The sequence below is a fragment of the Numida meleagris genome, chromosome 5 (genome assembly GCF_002078875.1).
Source record: "Numida meleagris isolate 19003 breed g44 Domestic line chromosome 5, NumMel1.0, whole genome shotgun sequence".
In the NCBI taxonomy this organism is placed as follows: Eukaryota; Metazoa; Chordata; class Aves; order Galliformes; family Numididae; genus Numida; species Numida meleagris.
This window is the reverse complement of record NC_034413.1, coordinates 260,793-286,663: the sequence shown is the minus strand read 5'-3', so window position 1 is coordinate 286,663 and position 25,871 is coordinate 260,793. Positions and strand designations below refer to the sequence as shown.

General features: G+C 44.2%; 1 protein-coding gene and 1 long non-coding RNA gene across 4 annotated transcripts in view; one reads left to right on the top strand and one right to left on the bottom strand.

Moving 5' to 3' along the window:
• Window positions 1-25,871, top strand: part of INPP5A (inositol polyphosphate-5-phosphatase A) — a 158,951-nt gene that overhangs the window by 10,232 nt on the left and 122,848 nt on the right. The gene's annotated exons all lie outside the window — the stretch shown is intronic.
• Window positions 4,679-6,483, bottom strand: LOC110399479. Its single transcript, XR_002439229.1, has 2 exons — window positions 6,317-6,483; window positions 4,679-4,803 (listed from the first exon to the last, which is right to left on the bottom strand). It is a non-coding gene; the product is annotated as an uncharacterized LOC110399479 (long non-coding RNA).

The window sequence follows — 25,871 nt, the reverse complement described above, 5'->3', positions numbered from 1 at the left end:
AGAGGTGGAGTATAATTTAAATGGTGATTTTTGCCTCTATTTACAGGCGTAGTGACGCAGCATGGTTGCTTTGGCATCTAGTTCTTAAGTGGAAATCTTTAAAAGCATATTGAAAAGATAGAGGTGATCCCTAAAAAGATATTGCTGCCTTTTTTTCCTATGTCATTCTTTCTAACCTTTAAAGAACCTTGTAGAGTTGAATGAGTTCAGTGAGGAAAAAGGAAGAAAAGAAGGGATGACAGATGACTTGTTTATATTGTATAATACTATCACCAACAGAAAATGCTTCACGATAGAGCAGTATTTTATGCCTTCCTTACTGGATTTCCAGTAGCAGTGGTTTGGAATCAAAGCCAGGAAACGTAGAAAAGAAAGGACAGGGAAGCACCTTCATACTTACCCTCATAGCCTTTAGATTTCGGATCGTCATCTTCTTGGCCCTTAATGTTGACAAATCCCTTACATAGTTCTTAAGGCTACTGTCAAAGATCAGGAATTCATAGAAATGACTTCTCACACATGTGACTGAACTGGAAGTGCTCCTGCTCGTCTGTACAATATCTGTGCCTGTAACTTATGGACTGGATGACTATATGAATGGGGATTTCACCATTGTGTTGTGTCCATTTAGGGTAAAGTTTTAGTCTTATCTCCAGTGTGGCTTGGCTCACTATGTTGTGCATCTCCCTGCTTCCTCATTAGTTCTGTTTGATTGTGAAGGTCCTTAACTTCTGTGGGCTTTTTTCCATCCCTTCTAGGGCATGGAATTGGCAGCATACGCTAGCTTTATAATTATTACCTTTCTTTCTTTGAAATATAAGCATTTATTGCATACATTGTTATATAATGCTGTTTTCTTTAGAAGGGGAGAAGCCCGAGTAGCTGCAGCTTGGCTAACCTCTACCCCATGGCTCTAATATCCCCTTTTTCTAGCAGTTTTGGCAGCGTTTCTTCAGTGAGGCTTTCCTTGGCTTGGCTCCTGCAAAGCTCCATCTGGTTTTGCTGCTCGCAGTTATAAAGCTTGGCTGCACTGGGACTGATGGTGAGAAAATGTTTTTCCACGGTCTGTCCCCTCGACAAACAGCCTCTCTTCCAGCTGAGGGGAAGCAGCGTGCATGTTTTACAGGAGTTCTGGGAAGCAAAAAATAGAATGTGATATCCAAGTGTCTCTTGCAGAGTGATTTGATTTTAAAGACTAATGATTTATTGTGTAGTAGGGATCCAAATGGTTTGTCACAGATGCAGGAAGAGCTTGGTGGCAGGCATTTGTCACCTGTGGTCGTGTACACCAAGTCCAATGTAAAATGGACTGGGAGCGGGGAGGCGGGGGGGGCTGTTGTGATCGGGGAGAGCACGGCTGCTTGGTTGGGTTGGATTTCCCATGGTGATGGATTGAAGCTGCTGGGAATATTTTCTTCTCAAAACCTGCTTAGTGCACACCAAAACACAAAGAGCACCCAGGGACGTGCAGGGGCGATGCTGCCAGGGGGCTGGCAGGGAATCTGGCTGGAATAAGGGGGGGCTGGCGGCAGCTGCCCTGCACCCGAGCTGTGGGGCTATGCTGAGCAAACCTGGCTGTCAGGAACGGGCAGCACATGTGTGCACAAACCAGCCTGTCACACCACGCTTCAGCAGCGTGTGGTTTTATAAAATTGTAACGTGACCCGAAGATTGATCTCCTGGTAGAAAGCTGCTGCATTAGAGCTAATGCATCTCGGCTCTGGGAACATGACAGAGGCAGAGCTAACAGCTCCCAACAGTTATGAATGAGATATGGGTGACAGCCTCTGCACATGTAAGGATCGTTTCCCAGAAGCTCCCAATTAACCATGTAGGCAGCTCCAGTGGCATTCCTGTTGTGACTGAAGTAGTGAATGTAAACCAGCGTGGACAAAACTGCCTCAAATACCAGCCAGAGTTCAGGTACCCGACAGCTTGATAATGCAATTCACAGCTTTCTGTAAACCTGTCACTTAAAGCCCTGGTACTTTTGTCTTATAAAAAAAAAAATGGACAATTTCTCTTGGCCTGTGTAAGTATGTACTTGCATATTTATGCATAATGCATAGAATATGGCTATGAATATCTTTGTGGTTATTTTTACTTGACTCCACGTACTAGTCGTTTCTTAGATTATAGAATAACTCTTAACTTCAGCTAAAATAAAGCATTGGGTGTCTTCAGGTAGCATGTAAAGAGGGAGCTTTGCTGAAGTCCTTCACCATAATAATAATAATGTGATCTAGTGCGACTCAGCTCTGTTGGCAAGCAGCGGTCATAAAAATTAAGGCAGGCAACATTTTATTAAAATGCATAATTCTATCTTAAAATTAAATCACCTCATTACTAAGAGAATAGTAAAGTTAATTTTTGTTAGATTAATGATACTTGAGTAATATTTTTGGTTGAGCTGAGTTCTAATAATTGGCCATTAATTGAAAAAGGAAATTGAATTGAATTTATCTTGTACATAAATCCTGTCATAGTTATTAATGGGTCTTAGAAAATATCGGCCTGTTCCCAGAAATGAATAGTGTATGCTGATTCTTCTGAGCTTATTAGCTGTGGCAGTTTAGAGTTTTGTTAAATAAAAAAAGATGATTTAGGAAGAGAGACATAATTGAATTGAATGTAGGGGGAATTCACATGCCTCATTAGTTCTCAAACCGTTTTTCCATTAACAATTTTTAAGGAACTTTTAGTGTTTCCGAAGTGCAGGTTTTCTCCAGGAGGTGGTGCTGAAGGTCCAGTTTGCTTTGTTAACCCATGTCCTGCTGCTGAAGCAGCTGCGGGCAGACTCGGTTGTTAAGGCGGCATTTGTCGTCCAGCGCTTTGCCTTGAGGGCGGGTTGTGAGCACGCACCGTGTCCTTCTCTGCAGTCTCGGTCGGGCAGAATGCAGCGTTCTGGGGCACGGGGAGAGCAGGGAGTCGTGGCACTGCTGTGATGATGTGTGGCGCTTCTGCCAAACTGAAGATTTTGGAGAATGCTTTCAACCATGTTTATCTTTGATTGCAGTTATAGTTTGAATGTTCTTGCTATTTATGTGAGCCTCTTCCCACCTTCTCCTTTTCTTCTTTCCATCGAATTTTACTTGTTTTTTGAGTTTGGGTTTTGTAATGATGTTTATGAAAAAATATGCCAGGCTAGAGAAGTGGGAGATCATTTCTAGTCTTAGCCAGCAGCACCGTCATCCCCCTGGCCCTGAATGCACATCCCTGTGTCGTACAGTCACGGCCCCGTGGCTCAGCGGTTCATGGGGCTCAGCCGTGCTCCTTGCTCATCTTGATGCTTTCAGGGCAGGTAGGATGCTCCTTCTGGGGCACCAGGGATTGCCACCTGGTTCTTCAGAAGGCCTGGCCTTATTTCAAACTTGACAAAAGCAATACTTTAGCAGAGTATTGCTTGTCTTACAGTGCCGTGTTTCCACAGTGTGTGGCACGGTGAGGAAGGAACCACGGTGTCGGGCATAGTTGCCGTGTGTGGAGGGAGAGGCACAGGAGTGGGGTGCAAGGGGAAGGCCGCGCCGCAGCAGGAGCTGGGCACACTGTTGTGCAGCTGCTTACGCTGTGTCCCAAAATAATGCTGATAAGGTTAATCCAGGAAGCAATCTTCTGAAATGCAGAAAAATCCATAGACTTCTTTAAAAATCGCATACGAAAAGCTAAGGGTATTTTCAGCAGTGCATCATTTATAATCGAATATTTCTCTTTGCTACCCTGTGTTGTTGTAGTTGGTTGTTGTTCTAATGAAGAGTTACTATCATTTTTTTTTAAATACCACCTGTATTAAACAAATGGTGTAATGCAGGTTCTTTGGGGTGTTTTTCTCGGTACTGGAGCACATAGGGATGTGTAGGAGTGGTGAGCTGCCAGGTGATGCTGGGGAGGCCCTGCAGCAAAGCAGGAGGTGCACACGGTGCAGCAAGCATCTGGGAAACGAAGTGTAATAGTCAACGTGGTGCTATTGCATGACACTCCAATACTTGTTACTCTACTAATTCTGCGATGCAGATGAGAATGAAAGGAATAAACAGTTTAAAGGTGCGTTATCTTACCTGTAACACGCCTGAAATGCCGGGAGCAGCTCCTTAGCCGTGCACCGAAGCGCCTTGCCGTGAGCTGCACGTGGAACCAAAAGGGAGACGGAAACCGGAGCTGCGAGGAGGAGTGCGCGAGGAGTGCGCGAGGAGTGCGCGAGGAGTGCGCGAGGAGTGCGCGAGGAGTGCGCGAGGAGTGCTGCAGGGCCCGGCGCGGCCGCGCGGGGGCGCTGTGGGAGCGCCCGGTTCCCGCCGCGCCGTGCGTCGCTCCTCGCAGTAGCGCTGCGCGGTGCGGGGCGGCCTCCCGGGTTTGAGGGCTGGCGGCTGAGTGCGGCCGTGGGAGGTTTTTAAACCCGCATCGCAAACTTTGACCTTTTCGTTAGCCTTTTGTTTTAATTGAAAAAAAAGGAGTTTGTGAATTGCTGCGTGCAGAAGTTAATCCTCCTGCTCCTGACAGAACGGTTCAGTGCTTGCTGTCGCTGTGTGCCGTGGGCTGTATTTACGGCCGCCTGCCATGAAGCCTCCCGCTGAATTCTGTAGGGGACGAAGCCAGGCGCCAGGTCACTGCTTCCCATCGCTTCCCAAGGGAAACGGGACCCGAAGGGCATTACTGCTGCAGCGCTGCCTTCCTCCATTGCTTGTTTCTTTTCCTGTGCGGTGTTTGTTTTTTTTTTTTTTGCAACCAAGCTGTAAGGTATCTACGGAGTTCTTGTGGGGAATGCCATGGTTTCTTTTTTTCCCCTCTGTTTTCTGATGCTTCTATGCACTTTGAAGAGGTGAAATAATGGCAAACAAAGAAAAAATTTACATCAATAGCTGAACAATGCCATCTTGGGTCAATTTTTGTTGTTTGTGAATGGGCTAGTGCTGAGAAAATGGGTTATGGGGCAGCGTTTTATGTGCAGTCATTAGTGCTGTGTCTTCAGCTTTGATTTCATAATTTACATGTAGCTGCATTTTCTCTGGCCTGAGGACGTTATGTTCAGTATTTGGTACTGTGGTTGTGCGACAACCTGTAAGCGTTCTAACAAATGTGGGATTGCAATTGTTTGCAAATAATCAACTCATTGTAGACATCCATCCATCAAAAAAAAAAAGCTGAAATACTTACAGAGACTGTAGGATCTGAGCACAAGGGGAAATTGACTTTTTAAGGATTTAAAATAGTAATTGAAAAATTACTGACTGCAGTTGAGAGGGTGAGGATAATGAAGCTTGTTTCCTAAGACCCATGGCTGTTGTGCAGGGCAGGACGTGCTGCAGTTTGAAGGCTCGTGCCTGCGCAGCGCTGCGTGCCGCCAGGCTGTGCTCCCTGCTGCTGCTTCCGTCCAGTTGTGGAGGGCTGCAGGCACAGGGAGCAGCCGTGCGGCCGTGGGCATGGCTCCTGGCTCCACACCCAGCTCCCTGTGGCTCAGTGGAAGCTGAGGCTCGTCAGCAGTGCCTGGGTGGCACTGAGTGGCCGCGCGCTGCTCCAGGGAAGCCTGCGGCCCACACTGGCGGGCCGGGGCCCCAACACTGGGGGCTGAGCAACCCGCTGGGGTGGTGGGACCTCCCTCGCCCAGCACAGTGCTCGTGTCCATGGCCTGCTCCTGCTGGTGGGGCCCTGTCCCCCTGCCAGTCTTGTGCCGGGCGTGCATGCCACGGCAGGGTGGGATGGGCCCCCTGTCCTGCATCAGCAATACTCATCCTGGCTGTCTTGCAGGAAAACAGAAGCGTTTGGGGACTGTGCAGGGGGAATAGTCTAGGTGACATGGAATTTAGAAAGCCATGGTTGGACTTTTCCCACCGCCCCTCACTGCCCTCGTGCTCTGCAGGAGCACTCTGTGGTGCTCCACTCCTGCGGTCCCATGCTGCCTCCAGCACTTCTGGGCTGGGAGGGCAGTGGCAGAGCGGCTCTGCTCGGTGCAGGAGCGCTGTGCTGCTTTGCCTATGCCTCGCTGCACGTTTACCTGTTGTGTTTTCTTGGAGTAATTTGTGTGAGGAGTTACAGAAGGAGCTGCTGATTGGCGTAGTGCATACATGAAAAGACCTGCGTTCCTTTCAGTTGCTGCCCGTGCTGTCGGCAGCTCGGAGCTACTGCTGAGGTGTAACACGGTGTTGCTGCCTGCTGTTTGCAGTTCTGTTTGTCTGTTTCTTTCCTTTTGTTGTAGTACGTATTGTGTGGAATTTATTCTCTTTATCGTCTTCACGAGTGAACATAGTTTTTGACACACCGTTTTGCTGAGTGCAAACAGGGAGGACTTGTGAGGAAAGCACGGGTGCTGGGGTTGTTCACTTACTGTTGAGCGTTTTCTGTCCGTACCGTTTCTGTGAACTCCGGGAGCAGCGCCGGGCCAGGGACAGACCCTCGTCCCGCGCGGGGCAGCGGCTGCGCCGGGGGAGCTCCGCGGTCCGGCAGCGCCCGACTCTGGGGACAGCTCCGCTCCAGCCGAGGCCGCCGCGGGGCGGGCAGGGTGCGGCCGCCGGGGGAGGCGAGCTCGGCCCGGGGCCGGCGGCGGCCGAGAGCTCCAGGGGGGGCGGGCGGAGCCCCGCCTGCACCCGTCGTATCCGCCTGTCCGCGGGCACCGCCGCCGCCGTCCCGGGGCTGTGGGCTGTGGCCGGGCCCGCAGGCGAGGCCGGGCAGAGCCGCGGGGAAGCGCGGCGCTTCGGGCAGCGGCGGGGGGAAGTGCCGCGCCGGGAGGGCAGGACCTGCTGCCTTCGTCTGGAGTTTGCCGAGTCCTGCGAAACATTCCTTTAGAAATTTCGGGGTAGTTGTTAGATTTGTCGCTGCTGCCAGATAAATGGAGCGTTAACGGATTCGGCACGGAGACGCGTTCGCGTGTATACACGGCGCGGCTCGCAGCCAGTGCAGCCACCGCTCCCGTACCGCGCTGCTGAGCAGCGAGCAGCGCTTGTGCGGGGCGAGGGTTTGGCTTGGAACGGCCCCGAGCGGCAGGAAAGGAGGCGAGATCGGAAAACGCGAAAACGATGGCATAAGGAATTATAAAATGCTATTTAAGGGACTTGCTAATGTGTTTGCTTGAGGCATTGAATTAATTCTTAAACAAGATCGGCATGACTCTCGAGAAAAATACTATGAATGCTATCTACTGATATAAGCTAATAGGTTTATTAATGTTTGGAGTAGCCTTATAATGCCGTATTCATTGCTGAAAAGAAAGCAATCTGTGTGCACGCTCACTCCCTTCCTGCTAACACCGCGTGGCAGCTCGGTTTCGCTGCAAAGCTTCCCGGCTTTACACTTCAAAAACGTTTGGAAGTGCGGCTTAGGTTTTGCAATTAAAAACAAATGGAGAGAAGAAAAAGCTCCTTATTGCATTATACTATTATCGTCTTAAATTATTGCTATTCATATGTGAAAAGGCAGAAAGCAGCCAATCTTCTAGGGGAAGATAAAAGGTAAACACAACTGTATGGCTCTCAGAGTTGAACTGGGCTGAAAGCCACAGGCTCTGCAGGTGGGAGTTGGGGGCGTAGGTGGGGAGTGATGCTGCAGTGGGAGCAGACAGCTCGCAGCCACCCAGGGCCGACAGAGGCTGTGGCATCTCCTCCCGTGGAACCATCACCCCCGTGGCGCTGATGGTGGCAAACGCAAACCGAACGTCGTACAGATCTTTAAAAGGGAAATTAACTTCCCGTGGTGTTGATGCTCGTATTAAAATGCCGCAGACGCACACTTACTACTCTGTTAAACTTAACAATGTTTGCAATGTACAAACCCAAACTAGAACCCTTTGACACTGAGGAAGTGTTTCCACTTAGTTTTAGAGGGCTTTCCAAGTGTCTATTGATCAGTGTTCTCTAACAGCACAGAAATAATGTGTCTAATTTAACTGGCCACATGGAGGAGTATAGAAAAAACATTAGTTATTCCCTGAAAGGCTTGGAACATCGATAGAGGACATAACATTAATGACTTTTCTATATACGAGCTTCAAAAATGGCTAAATGAGGAAGAAATTACAAATTTATTTTCCTATAATTTCAGCAGTTGTCTTGTTTTACTGCACCAGTGAAGCATTAAGCAATGAAATGTCACACTCGGAGTATTTTCCGGTTAATTTGTCTAACATGCAAATCATAAAACAAAAGAGAAAAAGATGGAAACGTGGGTTTTGTTCATTTTGACAAATTTAGTGGGTTTTGCTCATGAAGTTTGGCTGAGTCTGCTGCTTCTGGCCAGGCAGTTTCAAATACTGCTCTTCTCTGAGTGCCTCACTGTATCAGGAACGTGATACAGAACTGTTTCAGTTCTGTCCTTACCTGAATATGTCAGTAATTTTGTCCCGAGTTACTGACAAGTAAATGAATGATAAATATGGTTCAGATCTTCAAGCTTTACTGCTTTCCCAACAATCTGATGAATACTGCATCTCCAGAGGTGAGTGGTGGCTGTCTGAGCTGGGAAGGGATCTGTTGTTATCAGTTCCTTTCCTGTTTACGCAGTACCAAATTAAAAAGGAGTTTCGGGTTGGCTTCATTTTATTCTTTCCACTCCCCCACGCCCTTCAGTTAAACAGGGTATTTCTTAGGGAGAAAAATTACATACTGTGTTTTGTGAATGAACCAAAATAGCCCTGAACGTTCATTCTGGAGCTGACTGGCATTACTCCCAGGTTGTCCACAAATCCTTCGTAAACCACAGGCTCCTGTGCAGGATTCTCTTCCTGTTGATAGGAGTTGATTTGCACGTGGCATTCAGAAATGCCCGTGGAACAGATGCCTGTCTTTTTTTTTGTTCTTCCAGTTTGACTGTTTTTGGTTGTGCACTTTTCACGTTTTAGGATGTTTTTAACATTTTTGTGGCAATGTCTGTGTACAAGCACCCCTGCAAAAAGCCAGGTCCGTGCTTTGTCTGCTGACGTCTCCGCCTTGGAGCAGGCTGGAAGTGCACTGCTGCACATGAAGGGAGATGGGAAGTGGGGCTGCCCAGAAGAAGACAGGAGATTGGGTGGAATTCCTGTTAAAACTTGGTAGTTGGAGATTTGACTACTTAGACTTGGGACAGTTAGGGGATTTAGAGCACAAAGGCATAATCTGGGGATGGGTAATGAATGGGAATATCAGAAACAAATGACTAACAGGGAAAATACAGACCTTGTGGGTGGGAGAAGTAAATGTGACCTTCAATGCCCCAAAGTTTTGGGGGAGGGAGAGACAAGAATTAATGTCTATCTCAGCTAATTATAATAATGGCTTATTAATCTTAGGCACAAAAGCCCATAGGCTAGAATATCTTGCATTCCTGAAAACGTCTTCAAAAAAGATGGAGCATCTCTCTATCGGTTTATTCAGCTGAGATAGTAACTGCAGTTATAAATCCTACATTCAAATATTGCTATTACTTACAGACTTATTTTATGTAGATTTTTTTTTTTAAATAACAGTTAATCTAATGATAGAGCTCTTTAAAGCTGCCTGTCTCCTTGATTCTGATTGCCAGGTAAAAATCTGAAAGCCAGTCACCAGTAAGCAGTGAGTAAGTGAAGTGCCAGTGAAGTAAGCAAATGTGCCAGCTTTAGATCCTGCTCTGGGTGATGTGTCCCTCCTGCAGAAGAGAAGAAATACCTTGGTTGCATCCTAACCCTCTATATCTCCAGCACGCCATGCCTGGTGTTTTCACTTTGTTTTTAATGTTGGTGCTGAATGTATCAGTACCCCCAAATCCCCCACTGAGATACACGTGCACGGAAACAAGTGCTATCAGCTTGTATTAATGTCTTCTTTTGACATGCCACTTCTCAACGAAGGCTGCAGTCTAATCCCTTAGTTAATATGGTACGTGCAAACAGATAATACATTGATAGATTTTTGTTTGTGTTTGGTGGGGGAGGATTTAAGGTGTGATGAAAACAAGGCAGTGATTAACATCTACAAGGTATTATGGTATTCTGGGTATCTAACAGGGTATTTCTTACATTGTAGTTATACTTTTAGAATTGAAAAACAATATTTCCTCCAAAAACAGAACAGAAATGTTAACATCCTACAGAAATAAAAGCCAAGACTGGAGGGGAAGGGAAAGAACTGCAGTTAGCATTGCTTTACCAGTAAGTGAATTTACAGTATACAAGCTTCTCCGTGGTTGCTTCCCATAGCAACAGTGGAAAACCTTTGCACTTGCACTCTTATTCAGACTGCTGAATTAGGTGTACATCTGTTGCACTTAGTTTAGGCCTGTGTCCAAGGTTTGCGTTGCCCTAGACTCCTCTGCTGGACAGAGGAGCAAGGACCGCTTCCCGGTGGTACCTCTGCTCATGTTCTGGCAGGGGAGAGAGCACTGCGTGCATGTCTGATACCTGAGGTGTATGTGGCAGGAAGAAATGAAAATTTAGCTTGTGAGTTCTGGCAATTCTGGTGGCTGTAGACTGTCTGGGGTTGGTTCTGAGGTTGAGAGTGAGACCCTCTCACCCAGGAAAGAGGTGCAGCTGGGATTTCTTCCCTCTCTGAATTGCAGTTATGAGCCATGTCCTCATGCCATGCTCATTCTGCCAGCTGCTTTCAGCAGAGCTGGTGGTGGTAGAGCAGCATCCTCCATGTGCAGGGGCCAAGCGCCATGCTTGCTGTGGGACCCTGGTGGTCCTTCTGCTCTCACACCTCTGAGACCTTGGCTGGATATTTAAAATTCGCTATTATTGATATACCAACATTAATATATTTTCCACTTTGTTTCCTGCAAAATGTTTTGTGTACATACATGTGCAAAGAAATTCTTTTTTCCTTCATGGCAGCAGAAACCTGAGAATAGGCTTGAAGGTGCTCTCATCCAGACTTGTCTTATGTGGACTCCTAGTTATTGTGAAGTCCAAGTACACTTGATGATATGAATATGGTTTCAGCAGGGCTTGAGTAAATATTTTTCCCTTTCTGCAGTTGTATAAGCATAATATGAGTACATACCCTTAGTTCCTGTGCAGTTACAATATATGAAATGATGAGTATGGACTGTCACAATAAACTACACTTAAGAGAACAAATGGCTACATGAAAAGAGATATCTGGAGGTTTGCAAAATGAGATGTACCTAGTATTAGTTACAGCTACCCATTACCATGGAGTAAATAAAATGCATTTTAAGTGTTAAAACTCTAAGGAGAAGTGAAGGCAAGAGAGGTGTTAAAATGAAATAGCAACTTCTGTAAGCTACTTTGTGAACAGCTGCTCACTCAGGGCAGTCATCTTCTATGACTGTGACATCCGTTAGGTCAGAACTTGGCAGTAACTCTTCAGTTGGGTACGTTTCTTCTTTATTTTGTTTATCAGGGTTTTTATGAGTCTGAGAAACTTCTATTTCTGTGTATTGTCTGGTCCACTTGTTGGTTTCTCGTAATGCATCTTTGGCTGGATATCCTGTTTATGGGGTGTCTGGAAGAGATGTTATTTGTCGTTTTGGGAAGTCACAACAGGCTTGAACGTCCAAAAGTGTATGGCACGGTGAGAATTATAGTCTGTATTTCGGTTCCTCTTCTGGCTGGCTGATGTCCTCATTTGGAGTGATTTCTGTCTACTTCAGGTTACTTTTCAGGAAAGTGAATGGGGAGCCCAAGCTGGCAGAGAAGCATTTGCTGCACCTCAGTCTTCGCAGCAGCGGTGGTCGTGGTTGGCACAGAGGAGGTTCAGACTTCCAGCAAGAAATCTGTGGCTGAGAATTCTGAGTCGCTTACACAAAAGCAGAGTGCAGAGGAAAAACCACAGGGCATCTACACTGTAAACTATATTTCAGGGTTCGGCATCATTTCATCCTGGAGTAAATCCAGTTCCTTAGGATTTTGTAGTCACGCTAAGAGTTTGAAATTGTGTTTAAGTATCTTCGAAGTGTAGTGTGCTCATGTGCAGACAGCCTGTGTGATAGGATCAAACAGTGAATCTTATGAAGTCCTGAACCAGGTTGTGGTTTTGGAGACAACATCACTTGGTGAGTGTTGCTTACAATCGCTACTGCACTAGAGGTCTACTTGTGTTTTTTTTCGGCCATTAATTGTGAACCAATACAATATTGCTTATAAGGTGTCCATAAAAGTTCTTCAGTGCAGTGGGTGTTAAGAAGTTTTCATTTTTACAGGGGTACCTTAAACGCCAGTAAAATGGCACATCCTAATATTGGCTAAGTGGAAATTATGATGTTCTAATCCAGCTTGGTGTAGGTAATGAAGTGGTATAGTATAGAGTTGCTGTCTCCCTCAAATCCAATCTAGAGCATTAGCCATTTTCAAGGAAGCCTAGGACATGTCCTCAGTCACTAGTCCTCTCCCAGGTGAGAAGTTTTAAGTTGTGTACTGCTTCTCTGTAATCCTTCCACAAGACTTTCCAAAAAATCTGAGGGAAAACCAGGGTACTATGGCTGGTCTCATCCAGGTCTTGAAGTATTTGTTCTCTCATCTCCAGCTATTAATGTAAGAGTTAAAACTTTCATTCTTTGACCTGGATCTAAAGTGGTTTTTTTCATAATTGGTGCTTTGGTTTGTGATTGGAGCTCAACAAACAATGGCATTTTATGGAGTTGCAAAGATTTAATTGTGAGTAGGGTGCTTTGCAGTGAAATGCGAGAGCAGATGCATTCACGTGTTTAGGCCATTTGCTAGTCAGCTGTGGCTCTCTGCTGTTACTCCTCCCGGATTTACCACAGGCCGGGTGCCCTGGGCAGGCTGTGCCCGATCGCTGTGCATGTCCCCATGGGCACGCAGAGTCTCCTTACCCTGATTTTGCAGCACTGCTGTCAGTAAGCCAGGAGCTGCTTGGCTTTCAGTTAACGTCATTATATAATGATGCTCCTTTCACGTGACCTTTTTCTCTGATACATAATTTGGAGAAATAGTCCTGCATTTACTTTTCAGTTAGTATTCTGGAGCGTACCCCAGGAGGATGACTATCATTTATTACTTCTCCAAGCATTGGACTCTATGAAGGCTATTTTTTAAAAAGTGTGATCTATTAATTATTCCGCTAAAAGAATGCGTTACTTGGAGCGGCCCATCCACAGAGTCACTTCTCCTTGTCTCTTTCTTCTTGTCTAGGACATGTCAAGAAAAGCATGTGGGATTTCTCAAGAAATGCTTTTTCGTTGTAGATACTTTCCCCATGTTGGTATCTACCTAATTTCACGGGAGTTTTCTTTTTAAGCAACTGATTACTGTGGTAAATGGCAAGTAGCACTTGTTTATGGAATTACCGATGACCCCCGGGGGACAGGTGCTAACCTTTTGTGGAGTGGTTGCTCAGAAGTGTGCAGTTTTGTTCCTGTTTCGGTAGCTGCTCTCTGGCAGTGGTCGGTCTGTAGTTACACCCAAAGCAGCTGCTGGGTCACATCCGTGTGCTACAGGTCCCTGGTCACAGCCTCTGTGTCTCTACCTTAGGGACAGCTAAACCTGCACACGTCCCTCTGGCTGTTTAGAAATAGTCTTCCTTTTTCTATGGTGATACGTTAGTACTTGCATAGGATCTCATTTGTCCTCTCCTGGAAGGATGAATGCTATTGTGAAAGGGGATTTTAAAGCCCTAAGATAGTCCACAAAAGTGAAGTCAGCACATAACAGCTGGGAAGGGAACTGAATTCATCCTGGGGCAAGGTGGGCGGAACAGGAGCAGCAAGTGTGGTCTGCATCGCCCTGGGCAGGCCGCACGGCCCTCAGCTGCCAGCCAGGCCCGCGGCCTGCTGCCCACCTCCTTCAGCACATTGGCAGCGATCAGCGGAGCCCGGCACCTGTGGGTGCTGCTGGGGATCCTCCCTTCTACTCTGCTGCTCTGCCCCCTCAGCTACTGGAACAATGTTTGGGAAGTTATGGAAAATTAATTATTGATTGCAGATGTGCCTCGGTTCAAGGAAGGTAAAAACAAATGGATGCATTGACGATGAGGGACGTAATCCGCTCTATGAAACTGATTGTCTTTTGCTCTGCTCCTTTCCTCCTGCTTGTTTCTGCTCCTCTCTTGCCCCCTCCCCCTTCCCGCATACTGGATAAAAGACAGGCCTGATAAAGTGAGAGAAACAAGATTGGTTTTCTAAGGGCACCAGGCCCTTCACGATCAGCTAAATCACGGGCTGTCTGGCTCCGGGGCTGGGTGATGACCTGCTCCCCGCGCCGTGGCACTCGCACCCCCCGGCGGGATGTTATGATGTGCACCCAGGCGGCTGCAGGGGGCTGCAGTGAAGGTGAAACTGTCATATCGATCTTTTTAGCACTAAAATATGAGCCACTTTACTCCACTCCCCGATGCTGTGATGTGAAAAATAATAACTCGGATCCAAATTAAAAATATTGATCTCTGGAAGGTGTTGAAAGTAAATAAACACCTTCCGAAGTTTTCGGGTCAGCCAAGAAATGGTATTCAGCAATAAATGTGTCGGCGTGTCAGAATCCAGGGTTCTTGATCTGTTTTTCCTTTTGAATTGATTTTTCATTACTTACTTCCTAAAAGTGTTGGAATTTGGTCCTCTACTGTTAAATCCCAGTGTTTGGGCAAATTATTTCTTTGGGGCTTATGAGGTGCTCCTAATCCACTCGCTCATTGATTGATTGATTTTTGACTCAATAAACTTGCATTACCATTCCTTTATTTAAGGCTTTCATCATAATTTTTTGTACATTTAGGCTTGACTTTTTTATTTCCGTCTAACAGATGAGCTGACATTGGTCTATCAAACATGTGGGAAAACAATTGCCACAAGGTTAATTTTATTGCTAGCTCCATGCATTTTAAGTAGGTGCCAGGTATTTTCCACTACAGGCTGATAAATTGCCGTTGAACCACTAAAGCATAAGAATGAAGAGAAGCACTGTAACAACAGAAACCCCAATATAAATGCATCACATTGCATAAGCATTAAATGGATTATTTTTGCTTCATTGGTTTGACTTCATTTTATATCTAACCAGAAATAGGCACACAGTAATGTAATGAGCTCTTTAACTGTTATCCTGCTCACGTGCTAATGCTGCAGTGTTATGAATTGACAGTGTAGGTATTTCTGCATAGTGGAAACCATGAAATACTGCAATGTACTTTTTCAAAAAAGCAGTTTTCCTTTACGAACTAGTCAGTTTATTTTTAGACAGCAAAACATTCTCCAGGAGCAGAAATATTGGTATTACTCTTCTCTGGCAACTTTTACAAAGCTGCTTTTTAATGTTGTAAGAAATGGCAGAGTGCCCGTGCTACTATTGAAGAGTTTTGATGAGAATGGGAGCAGCTTCTTCCATTAATATAAAGAGAAGCTCAGTCAATGTGAAGTATGTTTAAAAAAACTCATTGAGCAATTGTGCTCTTACTGTAGAGTCTTCCATCTGTTCTGGTTCTCACTGAGTTGGTGCTCATACTTGTGCAAACTTCTGGGCGGGTACATCTGCATCACGTTCTTCCTTTACCAGATTTACCAACGTGTGCCTGGTGGTTCATGTACAGTTTGGCTCGGGTGTTTGTGTTTAATTCATGGAGATGTGATCCATTAAGAGGAAAACAAGAGCTCCATAAATTACTTTACAGGACCGATAGCGTTTTAGTCATTGTCTGCTTCTCTGCATAACTGCATTTCATCAGCCAATTTCTGCTTTTGTTCACGAATGTCTGGGCGCTGTCCAGGGTCTCCCTGCAAGTGGCTGGCAGGTGTTCTCAGCTGTATCCAGGCACAGGGGTTGATTCAAATTCACAGGGTTCGTGCTGTTCTTGGAAAGCGTGAGTTTGTGCAGTGCTCATGTAGAAAAGTTGCTGCTCAGCTCCCAGGTTTCTAACATGAAAGCATAAAGGCATGTGCATATTTTCCTCTGTTCAGTGAATACTGATGTAAGGCAATTCCTGTAAGTCTTAAAGTTTTTATGGATTCTTTTTTCTGTAGTAGTGCCGTAATTAAAATTTTAGGGGGTGGTTCTATAACAGCATTGTTTTTGTGATTGCTAAAGCAGTATGTTCTCCTTCTAGAGCTGCGTTAGAAGCAAGCCTCAGATCTGTGCTGCCCCTAAGGAGCCTAGCCCACAGGCATTCCCATGCCTGTGGAAGCAGGTGGAGGGCCAGGGTCACAGGCTGGGCTGGGCAGCAGCCAGAGCCCCTGCGTTGGGCCGAGTACCCGGGGCTTGCAGCACTGCTGGAGGCACTTGGAGTTCATGGGCTGTGGCAGTGAAGGGGCCGGGCAGCAGCTTGCAGAGGTGACATCAGCAGGAGGACCACACGTGATTATTTCACTTTCTGAGTATCCTTCCCTGTTCCTGGCACAGAGCTTCTGCATCTTCTCTGTGGACTTAAATTCACGTTACGGAGATGAGCTTTTTTTTAAGAATTTTTAGGCACAATGCAACTCAATCTCATGCACCGGAGCTCCATGGTATGAGCAGCGCTCTTTCTCCTGAGACGAGGGAGAGTAGTGATGAGGCAGGAAGCCTGCAGTTCTGGTTTGCTGTGCTGTGCTTTCTTTGATCGTTTGAGGGGTCGTGCGTTTCCATTTGCACGCATGTACCTTTACGGCTGTAGCAGCGGGGTTGTGGCCAACTTGGGGCTGGAGCTGTCCAGTCGCTGCTGACCCTGGGAGCAGAGCAGAGGCAAATGATGTATGGTCCTGGCCAAAGTGCACTGAAATCGTATGTTTTCGTGACAGATAAGTTCTTAACAGGAACAGGATTTATCTGCTTCTCTTTATGTTTAGCTGCTGACTTTGTGGATCGCACTCATCTGACAATGTGCTCACCTCAAGGCAGCGCTGGTGCGATGCGTCCGGGCCTGTGGTGCCTATGGGCAATGTCAGATCAGCAGGGCCATGGCGGGTTTATCTGGAGAAGTACAGAGCACCATATTCATCTCTTCAAAAATCATGTATTTCATTGGAGGAGAGCTTTGAATTTAATCAATTCAAGTAATCCTGAGAGCTGGTGCTACTAATTCATTGTTTCAGAGAGGCTGTAGTATGAGAACATGGCAGCTCTGTTGTTACCATAATCACCTCGTGCTATCCCAGGCTCACAGCATATTAAAGATGTCAATAGCAGTTCAAGTGTTACTAGTTATGGTCAATTTGTCCTTTCAAGTTAAAATCAGTTTTGGCCAGAATGTCTTTTAATTCAGTCACTTGTTCCCTATATTTTCCTCAAAGAGTTAAAATAAATAAAAATAAAAAATAAAAGTAGCTTAGTTGTTGGCAAAGGTTTGACCAGGCTGTACTGTGGTTGAACCATATATCAAGGGGAAAGACAAATACGATTGAATGCTGTCTCATAACACCACATGTGGGAAACAAATATACTACAAGAAATCTGTTGGTGAGCAAACTGAAAAACTGTTAGGCTCTTAAAGAGCTTAAAGTCTTGTTAACACTTTTTGACAGAAAACCACTGAAGCAGTGAACATAGAGCAAAAGGGAATGTAATGGCTGATTCGGAATTTAGGGTTGTGGTCCTGTTCATTCAGCTTGCTTTCTCCATGAGGACGCTCTCTACTCTTGCTAGAATTGTTGACACCTGTGAGCCTTTGACTCCTTAGCTGGAGTACTACTGCAATTGCTTAATTTCCAGTCGTGCTCAGAGGATTTATCAAGTTTCCTTTTATTAGGGCCATAGGACAGTCCTAAGGTGAGATACGATGCTTCTTATAAACCACAGTTTTGGTTTGTGTCGTTAGTTGGGTTTGCTACAGGGACTGAACCCAGAACGTTGTGTCCATGTAGGCCCCAGCCCAGAAGGATGGTTTATCTGTCCAAGGTGGGCATCTGGTATGAATAGCATTTTGTGTATCCAGCTTAGGATAAATATTGTGAGGGGAAAGCTCTCCTTACTGTATGTTGTGTATGAAGTAAATGTGCAGAGCGGGTCTGAAGATCAGATCACTGAACTAGTAAATGCCCTTTGGTTTTGTGTATCTTCTCACAGCTTAATAAAAGTCTGGTAGAAAAAAATGATGTGATACTGGATGTAGCGTAAAAAAGAAAAGTGATTTTCAAATAGAACATTTACAAGCATAGACAAATAGGAGTCAACTACCAACATTATCTCTTAAAAAGCGTGTCAAGTGAAATTTTAAAAGTAAAATGGTGATCACTTATCCTACCTCCAACAGTAAAAATGTTTTAATAATTCTGAATGAGTTTGTCAGTTATGTAAGTTTTACTGATGCTTTCTTTGTTCTTGAAACATTAAGATCATTGGTAATTAACAAGCTTTGTTAAGCAAACACAGGTCAACATGCATATGATAAATGGAGCTATTACTGTACATACGGAAACAATTAATTTGTTGCTCCATATGGTCTGATGTCCATTAACATGCCCTATTAATATTGCGAAACAGAAAAGCTGTAATTGAGTGTACACAGGTTTTTGATTATATACAAAGGAAAGCGTTCTCATCGTCTGTTCAGACGCTAATTTGCGTGAAGAATTTTTTTCTTTCCAGCTGACCAGTAATGACTTCCCCCTCTGTCGGGTTGGGTCAGGCAGCTGTTGGCATCTGCTCTGCAGCAGAACCGCTTTCCTCAGCTCTGCCTGGAAGAGGGGCAGCTTTCTCTTTCTTTTACTATGAATGTAGGAAAACTTGAGGAAAAACATCTTCGTCTTGTTAAATTCTCTTACCACGTTACTTTTAAGAAATATACACGCAACTAATTGTCAGTTGTGGAATATAGTGTAGTTGTAGAACGTAGTGTTAGATAGTCAGCACTTGTGTCTGAGTTAGATTCTAGCACTGCTTAATAGAGAAATATTTCAAGATGTTAGTGCATGTACTGTATAAAATTGTCAACAGTGATAGTTTTGCTATGGTGTGAGAACAGTATTCCTCATATTCCTCAACTTAATGTGAAAAATCCTGTCTGAATGTCTGATTTCCTTTTTCGTTTAGAAAAGTGATTGTTGGTTAATATACAGGTGCTTGTTGTTCGTGGTGACAGCAGTTAAGTCCTTGTGCTTGTCGTTAAAATGAGCAAAGAAAGAGTAGACTAAAACGTTGTTTTATGGTTGGTGTTTTTTCTGTCAATTTTGTAAGGACAGCAATATTTGGTTCTGTTTTCAACACTTAACGGGAGACTGAGGTGAGATTTTTTTTTGTTTTCTGAGTTTTGAATCTGTTGCTATTCTTTCAGGAGGAAGCTTTTTGGTTAATGATAGAGGAAAGTCAGGACTGGAATTTGACTTCTGCTGTGCCATCAGTTCTCATATGCGAGGAGCTGGGAATGAAATGCCACGCCGATGGCACATGAAAAGTAGCGTTCCCTGCTTCTCATTCCAAAATCCTGTTTGTGCTGAAGTTAGTTAATACCTTTTAAAAGTTAAACTTTAAGTACAAATTGAATTATTTCTTTTTCTTTTTTCATTTTTTGTCATTTTTAATAGTCTTTGGCTACCTCTTTAGATTTCTTCTTTTGATAGTTGATCTAAGAAAATCTGTGATTTGACTGATTTTATGATGGACCACGTGTGAGACGGTAGAGGTTTTAATTGTCCTGAGATATATTTTTCCTGAGTCTGTGGCCATCTGCAGTCTGCTTTTCAGAACCACTGATTGATGAATTCTGCTGTAATTTAAACCAAAAGTTAATAGGACAGGCCTACACGGATCTTATGCAAGTTATTAGACCTGCAGGGCACTTTGAAATATGCCATTTATTACTCAAAGAAGTGCAAGCCAAAAATGTTTCATATGCACTCATAAAAATTCAATATAATTATTTCAGGGAACTTCAGGAAATGCAAGTGATCAGATGAGCTGAATTTATGAAAGCAATGCCCGGTGGCAGGAGTGCTGACTGGCTCTCAGCACAGCGCAGCAGGCTGCCCTTGGAGCTGCCCGACCATCTTTCAGTGGGAGGCTGTTACTTCTCGAACTTCCTTGGCAGAAGTTTTTCCACTGTCTTTTATCATTGAATTAAATCTGTGACATTCAGTGTTTCAATTTTGCCATACGCTCCAAAATGTCAAGTATTGCTAGTTCCCTCGGTGTTTTGCCTAAATTGTCGTGTATTTTTTAATCCTGGAGTCGTGCAGATGAGCTGAAATGAAGATAGCGGGGCTATGTTTCCAGCTAGTCAGGCTAGAAATACAAACGGAATCCTTTGGCTGTCTCATGAAGTTTAAGGCTTTCTTTTATTAAAATCTTCCTTTGAAATAATAAATGACTACAGGTTGTCATGGCAGGGTCTAGAAAGGCCAGCACATAGAGCGGGCTGAGATTTCATCTGAGCGTAGTTGAGTTTTATAGATCTATTTATGAGATCCAATACTGTAATGATGTAATTTTACTTGTCTAATAAATGTAACTGTACAAGCAAAGGATGGCAAATATTTCCATTGTGACCAAAATCCTTTAAACTGCAGCTACTTTGATCTTAGAGCTCATGCTATTTAATAAATGCTGGCTATTCTTCTAACAATCACAATTATTTAAAGGGTTTTCGAAAGGGATAGAGCAAATCAAATAAAACAATTACTGTTGTATCTCATTCTGAAGTTAAGTGTATTTTTAATGTGGGTCTTGTTTAGTGTCTCCTCCCAGTTTTCATCCATTATCACAATAATTGAGTTTGTAGCTGGAATTAAATTTATCAAATTGTGTTATCCTCTTTTGAAATTGGATAGGTATCCTGGCAGTGGGAGCTGGAAGTTAATCTGCTTTGCTAAAGCCTCCAGTGGCACAGCGGCAACAGGATTGAGAAGGCTCAAACATTTTCCTGTCACCCTGGACACGATGTAATTTCTCCTCAATCCCTTGTGCAAATAATGACATTTGAATCGAGCATTAACAGGCTTAATTACTTTAAAATTGTCATTTTAATTTACACTGATACAGTATTGATCATACAAGCAGAGATTAAGCTGTTCACTGGAGCAGATGATGGGGAATTAAACATTAAAGGGTCCTCGTGGGGCTGAGAGGCCGCCCAGAGAGTGCCAGAAGAGGAATGATATTTCTCCGTAATGAACTGGCGGCATGCAGGGACATGAATCTTTGGCCTACTGGAAAAAGGGAAATAATGGGGTTTGGGAAGCATTTGCAGGTTATTCATTCGCTGCCATGCACCAATTCTCCAGTGATTCATCCACCTCACCAACATTTATTTATCTAGCAAATTCAGGAGCGCTGACCTTTCTGCTAAGTACATTTAACATAAGACAGAGTGAAATATTTTAGGTGCAACTTTTTATAAATATTGGTTATTGTTTCTTATTTCTGACTAATATTAAGCAGTTATTTAATCTGCCACGCATACCTGCGCCCATTTCCTCTGCTCATGATGATCATGGGGACTTCATAAAAAGATCCAAGTGTTGTGGGATTACAGGAGCTCTGCCAAAGTCCTTGACCTCATTTCGTTACGGTCTGATCTCATTTTTTGGCAAACCCGAATTAAAGTTAATTTAAGGCAAGCTGACACAAGCGTGCGTGTAAGATTATTATTACATGTGGAAGATTATACCCCATGTGATAATGAAAGTGACGGCTGATCTTTGTAAAAACCCCAACCTAAAGCTGCCACTGAAGGGAGGATGCTTCAGAAGGCCGAGGAGATACGCTTGCTAGTTTAAGACCAAAATTCTTATTTCAGCATTTAGGATTTTGCCTAATAGTTTGTTTGAGATGTGATTAGGAAACAAGTACCACTATTTTGATAATGTGCTGCCTAAAGATTCACAATTAAATATGGATGTTAAATAATAAAAAATTGACGTGGTGTGTTCGTAAGCAGCAGCTAAGTGTTTTCTTCCTGCCCTGACCTGACCTGGCAGGTTTCTGCTCTCTCTCTGCCTGTTGGTTTTATCGGGAGCACGGAGCAGTCGTGTGACGGAGCAGGGCACCAGGAGAGCTGTGTTACTTGCACTCATGCAGTTTAACATCTCCGTTCTGAAAATGGTTGTTTTCCCATTTATAGCATGTATGGCCAGATTGCAGCCTATCGAGCTCAGGTGTTAAGTTCTGTGATTTTGGTAAATATGTACATGCCTGAGGAAAGCCGCTGAGGTTGATATCAGCTGTGGATTCATTAGGATAACTTTCTTAGGGTGTTGTTATTCTTGCACGTAACAAAGGGACTGTTCCTTACAAGTAATGAAGATGATGCAACAGGAGAATATTTGTGCTCTTAAGTCAGGAAAATATTTTGAATAAAAATCTGATCTATTTCCGGAAACAAAAAGGGATTGGCTTAGGGTTCTGAGATATATATATCAATGACTTCGATTTTGTTCTCATTTAAGAAAATTTTTAGAGCTAAGGAGAAACTGGTTTTTGTCTTTTTTTGAATTCAGAAATGGTGTTCTACTTGGTTTTGTGAGGAGGGGGCTTTTTGTGTTTTGGCTTTTGTTTTCTTTGTTTTTAAAGTACAGTCTGAAGCACATAGTTGTTTGCTCTAATTACTTTCTCATGTTCATGCCTGCTAATTTGGGTCTAGTTGGTTTTATTTACAAATACTGTTTTTGATACAGATAAAAAAAAAACAAAACTCTAGTACTTCCTAGTACATCCTCTGCTTTTTCACATTGCATTATTTATTTTCATTTTGCAGTCCTACTCTTGGGATGTTGGTTCCTTCCAGCTGCAGGAACGAGTGCATGCTGGGCTGCGCAGGCAGCACACGCTGTGACTGAGGGTTCCTTAAGAGCTGAGAGAGCAGCATGAGGACAAGCGTAGCCAGGGCTTCTTCAAAAACCACAAATAAAATCCAATTTGCATGCAAGTGGGGAGGCATTTGCAATGGTGGAGCGTGGCTAAAGGTATTTGGGCTGTGTGAGTGGAAGTAAAGGAAAATGAAAGGAAATGCCAGAGTGTGGCTGTGATGGAAGTCAGACTGGGGAGAAGAAGAAAAAAAAGAGAGAGAAGGTCTGTATTAATTTGGACCAACGTGTCCTTGTGCCAGCATCACAGGGTGAGGTCAGGGCTGACTGAACCTGACCATCTGCAGAGGAAGCCACAACACGTTTCACTTCTTTTTGCGATATTTTTACCATTCTAGTTTGTCGTCTGTGCAGTGCAACATAAAAATGGTACCCTAGGAGAAAAATGAATCGCCTTGAGTCATGATTCCAGCTGTGTGTATTTAATCACAGCTACCTCTATTCTATATAAAGGTGGTCTGACTGATCTGTTTCATGGGCATTAGCTTAGGCCGTCACATAACTTCCAGTAGCACACCGGGTTACAGCGCGGCGATGCGTGCTGCATTGCAGAGCAGGTCTTGTGCCTTCAGTCCGTGCATGGCCACTCGTGCACCCGCTGGAAGCGTCCTTGTTTCCCTTGGGAGCACACAGAAGGAGCAGTTCCTCACAATTCCATGGTGGTCTTTTCCCACTCACACTGTATTTGCTTTGCACTTACGTGCCTGCCTGCGGAGTGTATGTAAGCAATGCAGGGAGATAGTTCGTGCTTTTTTTTTTATTTTTTTCCCTACATAATGTTCTAATTCTGTTCTTTCTGGAAAATCGGCTGCTGGGGATTCTGTTGTGTTCTTGCAGGGGGATATTCCCCCTCGGAAGATGTGCTCTGTGCGGAGGTGCCCACTGGCCCAGCAGCAGCAACTTGGCCCCAGCTTTCCCTGCACGGGGCTGCCGCAGCCTCACTGCTGTCTGTGCATTGACAACCCTGGTTGTGTCTAGGGGGATTGTAGGTTCCCGTGTAACGCGGTAACAGTCTATATCCAGTTCTTCGTCTGCTAATGTATCATTGTAGACACTGATACAGACATCTGAAATATAATTAAATGGCAAGAATGCTCTGTTCGTCTCAGCAAGACAAAGCATGGAACAGGTTCATTTGACTTGGAACATGTAATTAGCATAACCCTTCTGGATGCTTGTTTTATCATTTGCAATACAGTAAAAGATTGATTATAGTACTGTACCTTTTGAATTTCATTAATAGAATTGTTTTATCCACTTGATTAATATGTTGCCTTGACCCCAGAATAATCGGATTAAGCAAGGTTACCCTGTTCCTTCTGACTTGTAGAGCTCTTATTTCCGTGCACTAACTTTTCACTGAGTCCCTTGTAAATTGGTCATCAGTGCACGGCGTTGTCCTAAATGCGCTGCAGCATACATCTGCTCTTGGATTCCTCCGAGTGCTTTAGAACGGGCACTTCACTGTACGCGTGTGCTTTGCAATCTGATGAACTTTGTTTTAATTTTAAGCAGTGGAGATTGTGGTAGGGTGTCTTCACTTTGCTTCCTTTGAAATGAATGCATGGTACTCATATATTTAAAGACCTTCAAGTGTGTTGGGTATTATTTCAGGTGTTCACATCATGGATGGATCCCCCATTTTGACTTTAAGCAAGCAATAAGACATTAAGAGCTTTTTTTTAATTATAGAGTTTTTTTGTTTAATTTGGTTTTCTTGTGTAATTTTATTAAATGAAGCCTAGATCTTCTAGTGTGGTTGAGATTACAGGTTATTAATTCTGTAACGATGTTTACCATTCACGTGCTTGTGGTTTATGTATGTCAACTGCAATAAATCAGTGGCATCCCAACAACTGCACTAAAATTAACTGATCTTATTTAAAGGAGTGTTTCTTCTTGTTGAACATGTCTGTTTTAAGATACTTAGGAGTAAAGTTTGTCAGTTCTGTAATTCCTACACAGAACAGGGCTAGAAGAGGACAGTCAGCGTGCTCGGCAAAGCAAGGCAGCTCTGCGGGCACATCGCGGGCTGGTGCCACTTTATTTCCTGAGCTGTCCAAGGAGGAATGCAAACAATGACTTTCAGGAGAGTCTTATGGACGCTGCTTGCAGAAATGCATTTGTTGAAAATTGCATTTCAGTTCTGAGGAGCGTACGTGCAGATTTCGCTTGAAGCTGTCATCATCCACATAGTGTAATGAAAGCTTTCAGATCTGAAGGGTGCGTTTTCTTACCTTACCTTACTTGCATTAATTTCCGTTTGCTCAAGAGAAGAGGATTTTCTGCTCGATTACGTAAAAATGTAGATTTAGTAACAAACCACTAAGACAGTGGAGATGAGTAGAGACCCACATACATTCTGTCTGTTCCTGTGACTTTGAAGAAACATGTAGAATTAAATGCTAAAAATTTTGTTGAAATCTACAGATTCTGCTCCGTACCAAGTAGCTCTGCTTCAATTCTGCAAACATGGGTTTCTCCATTTTGTTAGTGTCCTTCGGAATGCAGCAGCTTTGCTCACTGATGCAGCATCAAGCCCATAATGTTATATTTTCTGTCCTCCCTTCGGACTTTGCATGCATTATAGCCAGCTCCCGGCAAGGAGCTGCAGCCCGGCCCATCTCCGTGCACCTCTGCACAAAGACCTCCTTTGATCACAGAAATCTTTACTCAGTTTCCTCTCATGTGCGCAGGCATTATTGTTCTTGTTATTGGCTTTAGTGAAAGTATCCCTTCCACGTTAGGCAGCGTCAGTATTTCCTTCATGGACCTTTTCCTTGGCTTCCAGTGTGAAGTTTAACTCCATAGCTTTCTTTCCTGGAGGATCTGCTCCATGATGGTCCCAGGCACAGAGGTGAGGCCTGCTGGTCTGTAGTTCCTCACGTCTTCCTTTCTCTTTCTTAAAAGTGGGAGCTATGTTTCTCTTCTTCCAGTCAACGGGGCTTCATCTCTCAGCCATGCCTTTTCAGATATGATGGAGAGATTACCATCTTAGAGTCTTTCTGAATACAGGGGAATTGTTTCCCAACCGAAGGGAAATTTCTTCTGTATTGGCAAAGGGGAGGGATACTTAAGGGATATATAAGCAGAGTACAGGACCGGGTAAATTTACAAAGCCTGAAGAGGATTCTGTGGCAAAGAATTTAAGTTTCAGCACATTCTTTTTTAAATTTCTTGTTGCCAAGAAATCTAAAGATGGATTTAGACATGGTTTGGCATCCCTTCATTTCTAATCACTAGCCCCGAGAGGC